This window comes from Schistocerca serialis, chromosome 9 (genome assembly GCF_023864345.2).
Source record: "Schistocerca serialis cubense isolate TAMUIC-IGC-003099 chromosome 9, iqSchSeri2.2, whole genome shotgun sequence".
NCBI lineage: Eukaryota > Metazoa > Arthropoda > Insecta > Orthoptera > Acrididae > Schistocerca > Schistocerca serialis.
This window is the reverse complement of record NC_064646.1, coordinates 316,998,390-317,011,789: the sequence shown is the minus strand read 5'-3', so window position 1 is coordinate 317,011,789 and position 13,400 is coordinate 316,998,390.

The window sequence follows — 13,400 nt, the reverse complement described above, 5'->3', positions numbered from 1 at the left end:
GTGCATTGTCCAGTTGGAACAGCAAGTTCCCTTGCCGGTCTAGGAATGGTAGAACGATGAGTTCGATGACGGTTTGGATGTACCGTGCACTATTCAGTGTCCCCTCGACGATCACCAGTGGTGTACGGCCAGTGTAGGAGATCGCTCCCCACACCATGATGCCGGGTGTTGGCCCTGTGTGCCTCGGTCGTATGCAGTCCTGATTGTGGCGCTCACCTGCACGGCGCCAAACACGCATACGACCATCATTGGCACCAAGGCAGAAGCGACTCCCATCGCTGAAGACGACACGTCTCCATTCGTCCCTCCATTCACGCCTGTCGCGACACCACTGGAGGCGGGCTGCACGATGTTGGGGCGTGAGCGGAAGACGGCGTAACGGTGTGCGGGACCGTAGCCCAGCTTCATGGAGACGGTTGCGAATGGTCCTCGCCGATACCCCAGGAGCAACAGTGTCCCTAATTTGCTGGGAAGTGGCGGTGCGGTCCCCTACGGCACTGCGTAGGATCCTATGGTCTTGGCGTGCATCCGTGCGTCGCTGCGGTCCGGTCCCAGGTCGACGGGCACGTGCACCTTCCGCCGACCACTGGCGACAACATCGATGTACTGTGAAGACCTCACGCCCCACGTGTTGAGCAATTCGGCGGTACGTCCACCCGGCCTCCCGCATGCCCACTATACGCCCTCGCTCAAAGTCCGTCAACTGCACATACGGTTCACGTCCACGCTGTCGCGGCATGCTACCAGTGTTAAAGACTGCGATGGAGCTCCGTATGCCACGGCAAACTGGCTGACACTGACGGCGGCGGTGCACAAATGCTGCGCAGCTTGCGCCATTCGACGGCCAACACCGCGGTTCCTGGTGTGTCCACTGTGCCGTGCGTGTGATCATTGCTTGTGCAGCCCTCTCGCAGTGTCCGGAGCAAGTATGGTGGGTCTGACACACCGGTGTCAATGTGTTCTTTTTTCCATTTCCAGGAGTGTATGTAGGCATAACTATCCAGAGCGACCTTAAGTGGAATGACCATATACATCAGATAGTGGAAAAATCAGACACAAGCCTCAGTTTCATCGGAAGAATCTTAAGGACTTGTTAATCATCCACCAAAGAATTGGCTTGTAAGGCACTTTTTCGCCCGATTCTTCAACATTGTCGATGTATCTGGGAATTCTATCAGGTAGGGCTGATAGAGAAGATCTAAAGAAGAGCGGCGCGTTTCGTCACGGGATCGTTTAGCTGGCGAGAGAGCGTTGCACGGGAGCTAAATCAATTCTACTGGCAGACGTATCTTGGAGAGATTTGCAGTTGGAATTCCTGGACGGCACCTTTCAGGAAGAGATGGACAACATATTTCTTCCACGCACACACTTCTCGCGTAGTGACCACGAAGAGAAAATTCGAGAAATTAGAGACAATACAGAGGCTTACCGACAATCATTCTTCCCACGCACTATTCGCGAGTGGAACAGGGTTTGAGGGATCAGACAGTGGTGCCAAAAGTACCCGCCGGCACACACCATTAGGTGGCTTCCGGAGTATGATGTAGATGTTGATGTAGATGTAGGCATGTTTGCTAGCGATACTACTGTGTCCACGGACAAGGGGAACAAAACCGAGCGACCCCCAACTGGTTGGCAGGATTCCGTCGCAGAACTACCCTCCACCACGGTGAATAAACGCATGTTCACACCTCTGGAATTGCTCCCTCCCCAGACGTCAAGCTATTACTCGTTCAGCCAATTAGGATCACACATTTGTGCGCTGACAGTTTTTATAATCGAAAAGAGATATCACTAAGATCCCCTAAATCTGTGATAGTAATTACAGTCTGAAGGCTTATTTTCGATGGTTTCAATAGCATACTTGCTCATTACATGTTATTTCGACAAATGGTGCTGACAGAGGAATAGTGGATCCATACTGACTGAGAAGTGTTATAATGTCTCAGTTCAGATGGCAGATGCCATCCAAAATTGACAAGGTCTCATTTTCTGGAATCTTGTGTCTTTGCCATTGATGTCCGAAGACATATCACTGGGAGAGACCATGGACATAATAAATTAAACTGTTGCGCCACAGGGCTGGAACCTCCCCAAAATGAGTGTCGGCCAAGCAGGTTTGCTGCCTGGGGAAGTACCAGCACTCTGCCATTTCGCCGCCACTGTCAGCTGACTCTTGATACACAACATGGATTCGCTCTGCTCACCTCTGCCATACTGCCTCGCGGCTCAGACTCTGTCAGCAGGGCACGACTACCGTTGATGGACTCGAGAACATTTCGTCTGAATATCAGTGATACGGTGGTCTGTGTGGTGTGGAACCTGAATTAAACTGTTAACGTTGTCATCAAGTGTCACTCATGGCCTTCTGTAATAGATGCTGAACTTTTGGAACCTCAAGTATTAATACTTTCCACTGCGTTTATATTGCCAAGTTCTTCAATTTTTTACAGATATAATGATCGATCTGTTTAAGTTTTCTTAATGTAGATCATTATGTACTGTTATTGTATATTACTTATTACTGCAGAGTACAACATTGAAAACGCCTGATGGCTTAGTACATCTTCTCGTAGTGCCCCTGAGCTTTGCAGAACCTACTTTCATTATTAATTATTAAATTACTTTAATCCATATAAATTATTATATCTCACGTTATCATCAGAGGAATGTAATAAAAATAGCTATAACGTGTAAGTCATAATTTGAACTTGAGCGGCTCTAATGCCAACATTCTCCCATGTAAATTATGAAAATATTTGTATTTTAATTGCATCATATTTCTGACAGCAGATAGTTGTAATCACATCTATCATCATTAAAAGTACTAACAATAGAGTTAGTATTTCCAGTTTTTTTTTTTAAATTGCACTATTTTGAACTTGGTAGCAATATACAATGAAAAAAAAAAAGACCACGAGTTTTATAACACTAACGTCCAAATTTCGTAAAGTATAAAAACGAAACTGTCGCCAACTATGATGAGTAATAATAATAGTAACAATATAAATAATAATAACAACATGCAACGTAAGTAAAAAGGTTCGGCTAATTCAGAAATGCGATATATGCAACCGCAGACAAGCGACGAGACCTGTCTGTCAAAAATCTGTCTTGAGATAGATATTTTAAGTTAAAATAAATGCACGTAATATCCAGTTTCATAAAAAGGTAAGACAAAGGAAGCTAAGCACCTTTTTGTTCTTTTGTAGAGTGTGGGAGGTAGGTGAATGCCGAAACTGATGTGAGCGGCTGATACAGTCACGGCTTAACGTTTTATAGTTGGCGTGACGACGCGTAGGTAGTGGAATTTGCATTCCTAAATTAATGTCGTCTAGGTCCACAGCGATATGCCGTTGCAGATGAAAAAGAAACGATAGCGTATGTAAAGAATATGTCCAAGAACTGGTTGGTACTGGCTGAGAACAGGAATGGGGTATCGCATTTTATTCTAATAAACGCTTGTCCCTCTACAAGTATATCTTCTTATGAAATGATGTGAATCTTGCTTGTTTCTGAGAAATATTCTCATTAAAAACGTGTCGTCTAGCTTCCTGAATCTTTTATGCAAGAACTACACTGTATGTAAGTATTTTGCACTGCAGATGAGTATGTAATCTCCTGTGTGCTGTGCACCGAGACATAATTCCACTAAGCGCTGTAGCAGGTCGCCTTAATCACACTCTGCTGCTCGATGACACGATGGGCTCACTGTGATTGATTACAGATCGATTACGATGCACTGACGGTGACCTACAGACCAGTCTAGGGATAGCCTGCGAGAGGTTTACTGTCGTAATGAGCAGTACAGCAGTTCGTCATCATCGGGGTCATGTACAAACATGTGTGTCCAAGGTGTGTATTGCATTAAGCTGCCTCTCTCTTTAACTTGGTTGAAATCGTCTGTTATCTTGAGACCGTATAAAAACGAGCCTAAAACAGCCTTTTGAGCTCCATTTATGTTGCCTTTTTTTAATTCCCCTTGAAGTATAAAATTAAAACGAAAGGGGGAGTATGAAAAATGAATCTACTTCAGATCGATAGAAAAATGGAAGAAGCGGGGAAATTTCGTTTGTTGAACTGAGTGCTTAGAAAATCTTCATACTGCTGGCTGCCAAAAAACGGCTCCCAGCATAGCACACATGCGACTGAGTACTCCGAAAACTGAAGTGGATGTGACGGAGATAACGAGTAACGAGGAATGGATATGTGGTACGATGAGGAAGCCGCTAGCTTCCGTAGATTTTTTTTATTGCTTGTGTATGTGTGTGGGGGTGTGTTTGTGTGTGTGTGTCTGTGTGTGTGTGTGTGTGTGTGTGTGTGTGTGTGTGTGTGTGTGTGTGTGGTTCGGTGGGTGGGTGTGGGTGGGGGTGGGGGTGGGTGACAGAGAGAGAGAGAGAGAGAGAGAGAGAGAGTCAGTGATTACCCTATGTTAAAATGGTACTGACGGCTTCGTGTTGTGCAATATTTAATTCATTTCTTCATATGCTGAAGATTAGACAATAACGCGCAATGTTTGTATATTTTGAAACTTAACAACTCATTTTGCTTACGATTTTGAAGCTAATTTGGGATACATGATTAAGTGTTATATGATTAGGTAGGGCCATTTAAACAGTTTCCCCACTTCATATGTGTAACGTAATTTTCAAGAACTTCATAAGGAAGAATTAACTAGTATTAAATCCATCCATTGGTAGGAACATGTGTTGCATAATCGTTTAATTGCAATTATGGCTTCTCATTTACAAATAATCAGGAAATATAAGATAACAAATATATTGCAATTATGGTGTTTGAAACCTATAATAACTTTGTTTATGATTCAGTTAGCTCAATATGCTACTGGCTGACATAACATCTAATTATCTCGTATTTATTGTAATTTATGAAACTAAACCAGATCCACAATGTAAACGATGTGTTTATTTGGGATGCTGTATTATATATTGATAATCTGTTCAAACTATACACTAGTATATTCATATATGACACAAGAAACATGGTAGAAATATTTGCGACAATGTTGTTTCAGTGGAATCAACAATAATGTAATCAGTATTACTTATTCTTATCATTTCACTTATTTTAGCATGAAACCAAGAGAACTGTAACTGCATTTGTACCTTATTCCACGCAATCCACTTGTAGCTATCGACTGATGACATCTTTTGCAATTATCAACAACTTCTGTAATTGCAACTAGCAAATTTATTGTACGCTACTATGTATCAACTGCTAGACGCTCGAGAAATCGTTTGCAAAGTCCAGTACAATGTAAGATCTTGAGTAGGAATATGTGACGTAATAAATTATACGCTTGAAACAATAACTTACTTTTGAAACATACCCTTTCAACAATTTATACATGACTGTGCTTAACCTGACACACAATATTTTTAGCGCAACGCAATCTGACTTTCAAAATTCCCTACAAAAGAATGGCCCTGACTAACATTAAACTATACCTTTCACAAATCACTTACCTCACAAAAATCTTCGCTGCTCAAGCTACTGCAATACAGCGAGCGCCACTACTGCCAGCTAAATAAAAGATTCAAACTATGGAAGGCACTAACTACTGATAGGGATAGTTAGCAAATGAAAGATATTAATAGAGAACAAACAATGTATTTACCTTGATATCATCATATATAAATATAGCAGTTCATGACAAATTTCAAAACTCCGCCATCTCTCTCCCCACATCCACCACTGCTGGCGGCTCACCTCCAACTGCGCAACGCTACGCGCTGTTAACATCCAGCTGCCCCTCTACAATGGCAGACAACAATGCAAACTAGCCACAGACTGCGCACAGCACAGCCAGTGATTTTCATACAGAGGTGGCGTTACCAATAAAAAAACCTAAACAGCCTACTTACATAGAGAAAACATAAACAGCCTACTTACATAGCCCCCATGCTCCCCACAAAAAATTTTACAAATTTTTTTTTTGGGCAGTGGCCAATAATGATTTGATAAAATTTTTCATAATTACAATAACAAAGAAATCAAATGCACACACTTATTGATACAACGTTGGTCAAAAGCTAAAATTTTGTCACAGTCCATAAAGACAGTCCTGATCATTCATTACGGTAAAATATAGTGTTTTTCTCAAAGTCTGAGCAGTAGAAGAAAATGCACACGGAAGTAGTGGATTTCCATGCAGTCTTGAAGAAGTAGTGTTGTCCTTCCAACGGAAAGACAGTGCTGACTCTTGACATGCATACAGGTAATGGTCCACAACAGAGCAAACCCACAGCAGAGTCATTCGAAGTTCTGACGAATATTGGTAGGTAGGTCATCACAGAGCAGACCCACCGTAGTCCTGGTAGAGATTACGATATTGGTGGGCAACCAGAGGTGCAGACCCACTGTAGTCCTTGTAGAAATAATGGCATGGTGGGTCATCAAAGATGCAGACCCACTGTAGTCCTTGTAGAGATAATGGTACTGGTGGGTCATCAAAGATGCAGACCCACTGTAGTCCTTGGAGAGATAGCCAGCAGCCATCTGTTGTGACTGTGCAGGTGCACAATCACCATTGAAGAGTCTTGCGGATAATATAGCAAGTCCATAAACCACCACTTGTGCACTCACAAAGTTTTTGGAATTGTCCTTAGAACCAGCAATGCTGTTATCCAGTCCCTTGCTGAATCATTTACACACGTGCAAACACTATCAGTCCGTACTTCTCACGTATTGTCCATGTACTATGACCAACAGAAACGTGTGCAGTGAAATGTAACTAACAAGTTAATAATATCATGAACTAGTGTCAATTACAATTTTATAACATGAGAATACAATTATAAAGGTACAAAACACATCATTAAAAACATAATAATACAGATAACGTTAGTAGTAATAGGGGCTTTACAAAAGAATAGAAATAAACATATACATCAGTGTTACAGGAATTATGACATAAGTAAATACATAAAAGATCAGAATAACTTTTGAAACATCGATTTCACACATGAGCATTAAAACAAAACAGAACAAGTAATGTATAAACATCTTTACAAAGAAAATAACATAGTATTTGAAAAATTCTACAACATAAATTTTATTAGCTAAACACATAAAGACAGAAAAAGACAAATACACAAGGGTACATAAACATATAGCGGAATAATACAAAAGGAAAGGACAGGGTTTGTTGTACTGCAGTATTTTGCAAACAAAACTTTCTTTATTTCTCGGAGATCTCCCTTCATTTGTCATTATTCCCAAAAAGTCCTATCTATACCTGCTTTCTGTATTCTATTCATATTTCTTTCAAAATAAATATGGCTCATTGTACAATACTCATTTAGGCCCAAACCGTTTTCATGTAACTTTCAAAGCATTCTTCCCCTATTCTCCATAGTTCGTTTCTTATAGTCTACCCCCTCTTAAGCTAACTTAAATTTACTGAGCTCAGATATTAAACTAAGGGACGAGGCAATGCAGCAGCACATAAAACAATTAATATAAACAGCAATGAAAAAAATGGAAAATCGCAAAGCAAGCTGCAGCAAATCTAAATTAACAGATAAAATGCAAAATTACAACTAATATGAGCCAATGTGCAGCAACAATAATAATAAATCAATAGTAAAACTAGCTTAACAGAGTAACACAAAGTGAAATTTGGTAGCACTATGCCTGGCAAATAGCAGCAGAAATAACTTATATCTAAACATGACATAGCTCAAGCAGAAAAAATATTACAGTAAAAACAACAATGCAGATAAGGGAAATGTATATTCACATCTTAATGTCTATGTAATTAAAGTGGTGCACCACAAGAAGTTATTCTACCAAAAAGTTACCAATTACTTGAAAAGAAAATTATGAATGCAGTTACTACTTCCTTCTTATTGTTCTTTCCTTTCCAAGTGCTCCTTTTTTAAAGAATGTGGATCATAAAATAATTATTTAATAGATCTGTTGACAGAAAGTGTTCACATTAGTAAATGCATTTTATTTTATAAAAGCAATGCTGCAACACAGCTGGAAAACAGATGTCAAATGAAATAAGCAATTACGCAAACCAAAGCATAAAAATATCATTCAATAGTCATGTGGCATTTCGTAAGTCAGTAGCTCTCAATTCTCGTAGAAAGACACTTGTCATTATCAGGTTTGCAGATGTAAGAATATTTCCAAGGATAATGGCCTCCCCTTTTTTTTTGTTCTACCTGTGCCGCTGAAAAGGGCTCGCAATAATGGCTTTTTCTCCAGGCGTCTGACACAGCTGGGTGCCCGCGACGCATTACGTGCAGGTGGTCACTTAACTTTCGTACGGAAATATTTACGACAGCAGTTTCCGCTACAGTGACAGTCTCACATAAAAATATTTCACAGGTCAAGTATTTGCGTTACAAATCTGTAGAAACAAAATGCTATTGATATAACAGTGTCCAAAAAAATTTTCGTCTGCATTGTAATACATTCACGCATATACACACACATTTCATAACTCTTAAAGTACGTTTCCTGGTTTCCAACATCCTTTTCATAAATCAGAGTCCCTAAACACTACTCATTATTCCTTACCTCATTATACATATACATATTCGTCGACACTTCTTCAATATTTCATCATGAGAAATACGTAGCATAATAAACATTCCTCAACAACATAATACACATCGTCGTCGTAATAATAACATCATAACACCTCAGTCAAATCTCAAAATCGTCGTAACTTCCTCCAATAATTTCTAGGCCTAAAAAAATTCTCTGCTCATTTCAATAATGTCATCTACCTCAAACGTACTTTAAAATCATGCTCCCTTACCAAATATATCATTCAAAGCTCTCATAGTATCACAATGGTTCCGAAAAAATATGAGCATTTCACAAAGTACAGACAAAATACAATTTCATAAGTGTGAAGTTACCCAACTGTGTATTGCGTAAACATGTGTCACTGATGTAGTAAAAATAAATGTTTGTCTCTCTCAGTTAAATGATCAGATAGCTGTGTAATTTGTGTGTTAGAGAAATATGGTACCGATGTGTAAAGTTGTATAAGCAAATACCATATTAGCTAGGGTTCCTTGTGGTTGCCAAACACATGGTACACAAAGTAAGCGTGTACCCCCCTGAGGATTATTATAATTATACCCTCAGGTGTTACAGATTACAGCAATGGAATGAAATATATCACGGAAAACTTTCTTTGTAATTCAAAAATCTTTAAAAATAAATGTTCTAAGTATAAAATTGATCACTGAAATGCGTGTCCTGTAGCGCTAAATGTGCATCTTGTTGTAAGATAATCTCTGTGGAAGTGTCGTAGTTATTTTCCTCCGAAAGCTAAGTTCTGCAGAAGCCAATGTACTTACCTCATGATAAACAAAAGTGAAATGCTTTGCGTATAGATATCGTAGTTATAATGCTTATTGATGTGATGAAGAAAGTACTGTACAGTAACGTAATGTTGTGCCACGAAAAAGGCTGTCTCATTGTTGCTATACCACAAAAGTTACTACTAAAACATGTTTTTCTTTCCAGAAGAATTCAGAAAACTGTGCAGATATAAAACAGATACACCGCAAAAGCAACATTGTAAATTGTCACTCATTAGTAGCGTCGTGATAAAAATCGTGTAGCTGTCACATAAACTAACCACTGTGTCCTCTGGTATCTCACAGAAAGTACTTTAAATTCAGAATGTATTTTCAAATAAACCAAAATGTTGCATTAAAATCTCATTAGCAGTACTGGTAAATGTTCTAAGTATGTGAGCCTTATAGTCGTTTCGTAATCGTGCAACAAACAAGCAAGAATGTACACACACAATAACACTGTGACGTCTGTTCACTATTACAATGCATTCGTCATTTCTGTTTAAATAAGTTCTCTTGGTTCTTGATTGGATATTTAACTTCAAACATTGTTGTATGTTAACAGATTCTAAGTCTGACAAAGCATATTAGTAATGTGAAGCGAAAAATTTTATGACAAAGACTAAGTTAAAAAGCAGATTATCTTTCAATAAACGGTTTTACATGTGAAATGTGGTGTAAACCTTTACTCTTCCTAGTGCAAAGAGTTTAAACTTCAAAGCAATTATCATGTTGTATACATCGGTAAAGAATGCTAAAATTTTTCTCAAGGCTAGCGTCTTATGTTATTTTTCTCTGAGCCAGCCGGTGCAAGCGGCTGCCTGCGGTGCGAGTCATTGTCTGTTCCTTTGTTGGCGCGCGTCGTTATTGGGATTAGGAGACCTAACTTCTACAAATTCACTCTGACGAGAAGGCCCTGCTCTGTTTGAATCCCGCCAGTTCTGATGCAATTCAGGTCTGTCGTTACGAGTATATCGTCTGCCGTCATGTCGGTAGGTTCCGTAGTTTCTTTCTTGTCGGTCACATGGTGGAGAATTTCTCCCTGAATCGTAACTGCGCACTGGTCCGTTGCGTCTAAAGTTATTCTGTCTCCCTTGATAATATTTATTTTGGTTCCCATATTGTCTGTTTCTCTTATTGTCTCTGTGATACTCATTACCACGGAGAGGTGATCTTTCCCTGTAGTTATTACTAATCTGCCAACGGCTGTCATACGGGTGGTGTCTGTTTTGGTCACGATTTGTGTTGTGAGAATAGCCTTGTCGTGTCAAGTTATTACTTCTTTCATCGCGGAATTGCGACGGATGTGACCTGTAATTGTTGTGTTCCTGGTTTCGCGTTCCGCGATTGTCAGTGTCAATTTCTAGTTCTTGTAACAGTCCCTGAAAAGCTTCAATGTCGTCTTTGCAACGTCCTGCCAAAATAATATGTCGTAAATGTTCAGGTAATTTGATTAAGCAAATGCGGATGAGTTCTGAGGGGCTGTATGGGTTTGACAGGTACTGATTCTTGTGCAACATGTCTTCAAAATATTTCACAAGACTGGAGAATTCAGATTGTTCGAAACGTTTCATCATTATGATGCTATGTTTTACACGGTCTTGTGTAGCTTGAGACCAATATGCTGAGAGGAAGGCATGGTAAAATTCTCCTTCACTGTGACAATCGTGAATGACCGATCGCATTCTTACAGCTGGTTCATTCTCTAAGTAGCCACACATAAATTCTAATCTGTGTTCTAACGACCAGTTGGGAGGAAAACAATGAGAGAATTGATGGAGCCATGCTTGTGGATGAATGTCGTTGCCAGAATTCTTAAATGTTTTGAATTTACGTGTAGTAATGAACAGCTTATAGTCAAAATCATCATGTCGGCGAGTCGCATATCGGTCATTGTTAGGTCGTGTCGGCCGTTCCATATCAAAATTCGGTGCACATTCACAATTTCTTTCATAACTTCCGAAATGCCCTGTGTTATTATTTTGCGACTTTTCCGTGTTTCTAAGTCCCTCTTCCCGTGTTGGGGCGCGAGTATCCTCTGAAATACGTAATTCTTGTATTACCTGTGTCAGCTGATCTTGTACTTCCCAGATTTCTCTTTGGTGTTGTGTATTAATTTGATTCTGATTCTGTTTGAATTTTCTAATTTGTTCAAACTCTTCTGTGTCAGTGAAGGCTACAGGTGTTGTGTCATTCAGATCATCATCTACATTTGTAGATAAGTTAGTGACCTGATCCGAAAGTTCGGCTACTTTCTCCGATAGTGAACACATTTCCTCAGTGTGTTTTCCTGAACCAAGTTTCAGAGTGTCCATTTGTGTTGAAATCGAATCTACTGTGTTCTTTAAGTTTTCCTGAGTTTTTGCAAGTTGCGTAACCGAATCGGTAGATGCAACTGAGTCAATTTTAGCCCACAAGGTCTCATGATTTTCATGAACAATGGCTTGCAGTTCTTTTATGGCTGCTTCGTGATTCTGTAATGCATTTTCATGCCGCGAAATAATAGGTTGAAAATGCTCACAAATTTGTGTTTTTACGTCATTACAGACTTTTTGACATTTCGATTCAATGTTATGTAACTCAGTAGTTAAATATTCACGTGTTTGTTCAAGTGTGGTGTCTAACTTTTGAAGATTTTGTTCCATTGTGTCTAACTTCTTCAGATTTTGTTCCACTGTATCTAACTTTCGAAGATTTTGTTCCATTGTGTCTAACTTTTGAAGCTTTTGGTGTGTTTGTCCCATTTGCTGTATTAATTGTAATAACAATGCACTGGTGTCTGGAACATGTTCCTCAGTGCTTTTCGGCAGTGAATTTACACCGGAAACATTCACATTTTGACAAGCAGAAAATGTGTCTTGACTTATTTGAGAAAACGGTGAGGATCCAAAACCTGAATCTACAGTATTTGCGAGATTGTTTCCTGTCATTTCGGATTCCTGAGGCGAGCTGTTGCCGACCGATCGATCGATAATGCTTCCCTGTTCTCTAATTGTTTCACTGTCTACACCATTGTTTGACGCCCGCTCCATTTCCCTATGCACAGTTACCAAATTACTACTTTGAATATTTGTTAATTCATTACATGGTGGCGTTAACACACTGCTTTCGTCTTCACTGTCATTTCTCAGTTTACTTTGGAGCCTAGTATTACGTTTTTCACACGCCATTATTGTCACAGTATTTCACACGATAACACAGAAAAGCGCAATTTGAAGAGCAAAATAAAATAAGATAGCAATGGAAATAATGTCTACTTAATTGCCACCGCAGCTGCGAAATACTTGGTGCAAATCTACATGCATGCCACAACTGTTTTACAGTACAACAATGAAAGACTGCAACTACAAAGGAGATTCTCTCTACAATTACACGCTAGCAATAAACAAAAGCTACACTAAATACACAAACTACAAGAAAAAAAAATCAGAAGATTCCAGTGAGGTATCCTCGGCTAAGGGTCGACATATGAAACATACCCTTTCAACAATTTATACATGACTGTGCTTAACCTGACACACAATATTTTTAGCGCAACGCAATCTGACTTTCAAAATTCCCTACAAAAGAATGGCCCTGACTAACATTAAACTATACCTTTCACAAATCACTTACCTCACAAAAATCTTCGCTGCTCAAGCTACTGCAATACAGCGAGCGCCACTACTGCCAGCTAAATAAAAGATTCAAACTATGGAAGGCACTAACTACTGATAGGGATAGTTAGCAAATGAAAGATATTAATAGAGAACAAACAATGTATTTACCTTGATATCATCATATATAAATATAGCAGTTCATGACAAATTTCAAAACTCCGCCATCTCTCTCCCCACATCCACCACTGCTGGCGGCTCACCTCCAACTGCGCAACGCTACGCGCTGTTAACATCCAGCTGCCCCTCTACAATGGCAGACAACAATGCAAACTAGCCACAGACTGCGCACAGCACAGCCAGTGATTTTCATACAGAGGTGGCGTTACCAATAAAAAAACCTAAACAGCCTACTTACATAGAGAAAACATAAACAGCCTACTTACACTTTTCACGT